The following is a 6,643-nucleotide window of genomic DNA, read 5'->3' on the forward strand; positions in this document are numbered from 1 at the left end:
TCATGCCTTCTAGGGAGGCAAAGCAGATACCTCATGAATATTTGCTTTGTCCAGTATACTGAAACATTGTACTGTGGCAGGACCAGGAGTCTTCACCCTCACATTCCACACTGCAGTCATGGTGACTTATCCATATTAAGACACACAGATAGCTACAGCACTACCTAAATTGTGTAGCATGTGAATGTCAGAGCAGATGATGAATTGTTATGATTGTAGATTTCTTTATTCTACATTGACAACTTGAAATAGACTGAGTCCATGTCTCATTCTATTGGCTGAATGAGAGAAGACAAGGCCTTCATAATAAGTACTTTGAAGATCTAAATAGGGGCGGCACGGTGGTGTAGTGCTTAGCACTGTTGCCTCACAGCAAGAAGGTCCGGGTTCGAGCCCAGTGGCCGATTGGGACCTTTCTGTGTGGAGTTTGCATGTTCTCCCTGTGTCTGCATGGGTTTCCTCCGGGTGCTCCGGTTTCCCCCACAGTCCAAAGACATGCAGGTTAGGCGAACTGGTGGCTCTAAATTGACCGTAGGTGTGAATGTGAGTGTGAATGGTTGTCTGTGTCTATGTGTCAGCCCTGTGATGACCTGGTGACTTGTCCAGGGTGTACCCCGCCTTTCACCCATAGTCAGCTGGGATAGGCTCCAGCTTGCCCAAGACCCTGCACAAGATAAGTGGTTATGGATGGATGGATGGAAGTTCTAAATAATAATGGCATGTTCTAAATAAACAGTACTTTTTTTCTTGGAAATGACAAAAATTAATTTAATTAAGAGTACAAGTATTCAAGGATGATAATAGTCAAGTATAACTTTGCTAAAATAATACTTAAATACAGTAACTGAGTACAAGTACTCCCACCCTTGTTTGTTGCGAAAAAGATTTTCTTTTTTACCACTAGGGTGAGCCCCAATGCATAGGAAATTTTGCCGAGAGAGAGAGAGAGAGAGAGAGAGAGAGAGAGAGAGAGAGCAGCACAGTAGGATCCTTCACATACAATCCTGACTTGTTTACACCAGAACTGCAGCAGCAGAAGAGGAACCTCTGGATGTGCAGTTCCCCTCTGCAGCTCCAAGCCCATCCCTCCATTTCACCATTATTAGAGCACAAAAGGTTCTATAACCTCCACGTGGTGTGGGTTTAAATTTGTGGCACAGTGGAGGCGTTCAAAGCTGAGAAAAAGAATGAGCTCTGATCCGGAAGCTGGTAAACAAGTGACAGTCAGCAATGTGACGTCCGCTTCCAACCGGAACCAAACCATGTGTATGTGGAGACAAATGTAGTGATTTAAAGCAAGGATTGTGTGCAAGAAATCTCTGTTGTGTGACAGACCGGGTCAGTGAGTCCTGATGTCACTGTAACACTTTAATACACATATTCACACACGTGAGCTTCACTTTCCCAGAGTTATTGCTGTCATAATCTTCACAGGATTACTCAGTGTTTTATGATTCATATGATATCATTATTATTGACCGAAAAGACTCCAGCAGTTCCCAGCATCCATGTGCTGTTTGCTTATGCACTGATAGATCACTCTGAACAAACACGCTGGGAAATGTCCAGGAGTGACATGACTGACAGAGTCATCAACCTGCAGTAAGGGTAAAAACAAAACAGACCTCAGTGATTAGATGAAAACAAGCATGAGATACAGTATGTTTACTCACCAGTGCTGGTACCTGGTGTTGATTCATGCTATCAGGAATTATTATTTGTAATATCTTATTACTTTTACTGATCCTAAGCATAACTTTATGGACATAAGATATGAAGAAAGTAGTCTTCTTTCAGAGTAGAAAAACATCTGGTGCCTATGATCCAATTTTGGATAAACCTCTTTAATGTAATATTTTAAATTTGAATCTAATTTTGGGATCCAATTGTGCCATATTTTCCTTTCCAGCTGATGTTTGTAAAATACTTTCTGAACATTATGGCTCTAAGAACCTGCCAGGTTTTCTGAGTACGTTTTTATGTTTCCACATTGCTGAAATACTTTTAGTCATAAAAACAGTTGAAGAGCCCCAGTCCACCTCTTTCCTTTCTCTCTTGAATGTACACAGAGCAGCCATAACATTATGACTACTGAGAGGCAAAGTTAATAACATTGATTCAAAAAGTCAAAGTCCTTCTCACGCCAGAATCTGGTCTTCCCAAGCAGTCTCCTGTCCCAGTACTAACCAACTCTTTAAGGCATATGGGTGCAGCGCCAATCTCCATTTCAATAGCCCTCAGCCTCTCGCCTATTGAGGTATTTCACCTGACGTCACAGGGTCACGTGACGCCCCGGTGTCTGCCATTTTGAACGTCAAGCTAGCTAATGTCAACAACAGTAGCTGATATGTTACTGTAGCAATGTTTACGTTCAGTCATTTGGATGACTGTTAAAACCTTTCAGTCTCAAGTTTTTCCTTTACTGGATTTACTAGTTTACTGAGCTAGTGCGCCGGCCGCCGGCAGGCTAGTGCGCACTAGCTCCCAGCTTGCCCGAGCGCGCTAGCTCAGTAAACTAGTAAATCCAGTAAAGGAAAAACTTGAGACTGAAAGGTTTTAACACTCATCCAAATGACTGAACGTAAACATTGCTACAGTAACATACCAGCTATGATGTTGTTGACATTAGCTAGTGCTAACAGCTAGCTGCTAGTGCACTGCTACAACTACACCGACCCTAATAATACAGTTCTTGGTCATTGCCTGGTAACAGCAAATTTATAACGGGCCATGTCTCAACAGACTAAGAAGTTATTTCAATGACATTTAATAACATTTTGTTTATCCTGAGGACCGAAAGTAAATGAAAATGTGAACAAACCTTAGCTGTAATAAGATGGCGACCACTGGCTCCAGGGACGACCCACTGATGTAGGCATGTTACCCAGCCTGACACAAAATATTTGTAGGTATCCAAACTCTTATACGCTTTCAGATCAATACCTGTGTATGGCGATGGGTTTTTAATGACATAGGTATACAGATCATGTGGGCCGAAGTCAGGTAAAGACGAGGGCTTCGTGTACTTCCGTACGTCAGTGAACAATCCTGGTGGAAGCAGGTAAACGTCGTTCTCTAAGCCTGCTAACCTCAATTTTTGCAAATACCTCTCCCTCTGCTCGCCCTGTAAATGCCCTACGTCACTGGATAGTGAAGGTGTTTTCTGCATCTCGCTCCTTTTTCTTTTATGTTTTTCATTTGTCGCCTTCCTCGCATTCAAACTGATTCGAGCCGTGCCGTCCAAAATGGCAGCATCACATGACTTGGTCACGTGGGTGAAATACCTCAATACAGCTAGGGTTATAGTGGGAGGGCTAGTCCTCTGGTAAGCACAAGAGTTTGACTTCCCCGCTTATATCTGTATTGTAGCGTGCCTTGCCAGATGGTAGTAGGTACCATTTTTATGATGGTCTTTGGTATGACCTGACCACGAATAGAACTTGCGATCAAGAGGCGGACACGCTAACCACTAGACCAACTCGCAGTCTAATAACATTGATTAGCTCATTACAATGGCACCTGTTAAGGGGTGGGATATATTAGGCAGCAAGAGAACAGTCAGTTCTTGAAGTTGATGTGTTGGAAGCAGGAAAAATGGGCGAGCGTAAGGATCTGAGCGATTTTGACAAGGGCCAAATTGGGATGGCTAGATGACTGGGTCTGAGCATCTCCAAAATGACACATCTTGTGGGGTGTTCCCGGTATGTAGTGGTTAGTACCAACCAAAAGTGGGCCAAGGAAGGACAACCGGTGAACCGGTGACAGGATCATGGGTGTCGAAGGCTCATTGATTTGCATGGGGCACGAAGGCTAGCCCATATGGTCCAAACCCACAGAACTCTTGTATTGCCCCAGTGTTGTTTTTCTCACAATGTGATTGGAGCTCCAGGTTTTCTTTTGGCTGATGAATGCCCCTCTTGCTTTGGACAGCCTGTTCTTCAAGTCCTTCATACCATCTCCCTCCTTGCAAACTTTAGCTCCTAGGTATGACATCTTCAATATCTTGCCTATTGATTATAATCAACCTGAGATACAATCACCTGTCTATTGGCGTCATCGAAGTTTTCCATGTTTTAATGCATTATTACATGAAATAAATACCAGTTTACCAAATGAACTAAGAAAAGTCAACAAATCATGGCTGCATCCATGATGGAAGATGGATGACATCACTAGCTTCACTAGCTTTGCTGATTTGTTGAAATGGAGTTGTCAACAGGCGGCACGGTGGTGTAGTGGTTAGCGCTGTCGCCTCACAGCAAGAAGGGCCAGGTTCGAGCCCCGTGGCTGGCGAGGGCCTTTCTGTGCGGAGTTTGCATGTTCTCCCTGTGTAACTCTACATAATCTAAGGCTAATAATAAACAGGTTTTTAATAAACGTTGTTTTTTAACAAAGCAAAATGTATAATCATTGATATGGTGAAGCTTTCTATATGGAGATATTTATTTAAGATTAGATCATGAGATTAGATTTCCATGAGTGGTTGTCTATGACAGACTTACAAGGTTGTTAGTAAAGTTAGCGTTTGTTGTTGTTGTTCTTCTTCTTTATGGGGGGGGGTCCTTTCTTTTCAAAGTCAGGCTTCAAATATATTAGTTGAAAGAAACAACCCATATTAGACCACTTGTTTGACAGTAGACAAACCTGGAATAAAGAAAAAAATTATAGCATTTATCATCTACCTATCATCTATCATTTGCACAATTACAGCCATCTTTCATATTTGAGGTAAACTTTGGAGTACTAAATACTTCAGTCAAGTAAACAGTATGACACTATGCAACTCATCTGTGCTCACATAGTACTTTTTATTTTTTTTTTATTTTATTAAGCTTCCACCTCAGATACAATAAATAAACACATAATAATAATAATAATAATAATAATCATCATCATCATGGCGGCACGGTGGTGTAGTGGTTAGCGCTGTCGCCTCACAGCAAGAAGGTCCGGGTTCGAGCCCCGTGGCCGGCGAGGGCCTTTCTGTGTGGAGTTTGCATGTTCTCCCCGTGTCCGCGTGGGTTTCCTCCGGGTGCTCCGGTTTCCCCCACAGTCCAAAGACATGCAGTTTAGGTTAACTGGTGACTCTAAATTGACCATAGGTGTGAATGGTTGTCTGTGTCTATGTGTCAGCCCTGTGATGACCTGGCGACTTGTCCAGGGTGTACCCCACCTTTCGCCCGTAGTCAGCTGGGATAGGCTCCAGCTTGCCTGCGACCCTGTAGAACAGGATAAAGCATCTAGAGATGATGAGATGAGATGAGATGAATAATAATCATCACCATCATTGATAAATAAATAAATAAAATGGTGGGGGGCACACAACAGAGCTAGGCTCCAATAACAGTGTGCCCTATAATAATAATAATAATAAAAAGGGGGAGGAGGGGAAAGATGTATATACATATAAATAAAACTAAATAATAAATATAAATACATCATTACATCACAAAAAATTAAATAAAACTAAAAAATAGTAATCTTTACTTAATTGATATTCAAAAGCCCATTCAGCAGAAGCTTAAACAAGCTTTTGAAAGGCTATGAGTTGGCAAGTTCTGTCGTAACAATTACCATCAGCGCTCAGAGACTTATGAATGCTTTTAAGACTTCGAACATTTACTAAGATGCATTTTAAATTTTGCCTATTACAAGTTCTTGTAAGTTGAGATTCCTTTTCCAGAAATTGTTTAGACGGGTCAGGATTCAAAGCCACATCACAACAAAGCAGGAAGTAAGCTTCCAACACAACATGAGCATCGAAAGGCAGAGCAACAGCGTTCAATCCATGTTTGCACTGTTTAACAATAGCAAACTTCAAAGGGATAATAGAACAAACCTTTAGTCGTAGAGTAGGTCTACAACATAAACCAGGTTCCCTTAATAAAGATTTAGAACCAACGGAACAAGCAAACATCAAAAAACAGAAAATTAGTCGGAGGACTAAAGAAACACATCCTACCGCCATGGTTGGGAAGTCAGTGTGGTGGTACACATTTGACTAGAAGCACATGCATGTATACAGTAATCTTCCCTTCTAAATTTAACCTGCCTTCTCACTCGCTGCCCTACTGAGCCTGATAAACAACACAGAAATGGCAGAACTGCTGCAGGTCTCGAACTCCTCTATGATTTATGTATGTGTATTCATTGTCTGATATTTCCTATTGTGAAAACATGAACATTTTCATAACTGGGGCATCAAGTAAATCTTCAACAAGACAAATCTTTATCTATCATTATAAGCACAATTTGAAAGAGGAACTGTATTCTTGCTGTTTAGTAAAAATTGATCAAGGCAGAGTGACAAAGAGAGCTGCAGTCGGCCTTTACACACTAATATCAATTCAGTCAGCTGGAATATCTGATCATAGGCACCATTTAGGTTGAATATAGAGACATCAGACATTTCTAGTCATAAAAACAACTTGAGCACTTGCATCAGCAAGCAATGAAGTCATGGCCCTTTCCTGACCCAGCTCTGTGTTGAGCCTTTTGGAATTACATCAGAGATAATACTGCTAGGAAATCTCCAAACATTAAACAAAGCCAGCATGCAGGATGGTCATACCAGCACTTTGTACAAGAGAATTCCTTTTTTTTTTTTTAATGTGTCCCAAATACCATTTATTGACCAGAGACT

General features: G+C 41.5%; 1 long non-coding RNA gene across 1 annotated transcript; it reads right to left on the minus strand.

The window, feature by feature from the left end:
* Nucleotides 1–850: 850 nt before the first annotated feature.
* Nucleotides 851–5,904, minus strand: LOC132866721 (uncharacterized). The gene is made up of 3 exons (XR_009650617.1): nucleotides 5,840–5,904; nucleotides 4,503–4,644; nucleotides 851–1,597 (listed from the first exon to the last, which is right to left on the minus strand). It is a non-coding gene; the product is annotated as an uncharacterized LOC132866721 (long non-coding RNA).
* Between the last annotated feature and the right edge of the window lie 739 nt (nucleotides 5,905–6,643).

Source organism: Neoarius graeffei, chromosome 18 (genome assembly GCF_027579695.1).
Source record: "Neoarius graeffei isolate fNeoGra1 chromosome 18, fNeoGra1.pri, whole genome shotgun sequence".
In the NCBI taxonomy this organism is placed as follows: domain Eukaryota; kingdom Metazoa; phylum Chordata; class Actinopteri; order Siluriformes; family Ariidae; genus Neoarius; species Neoarius graeffei.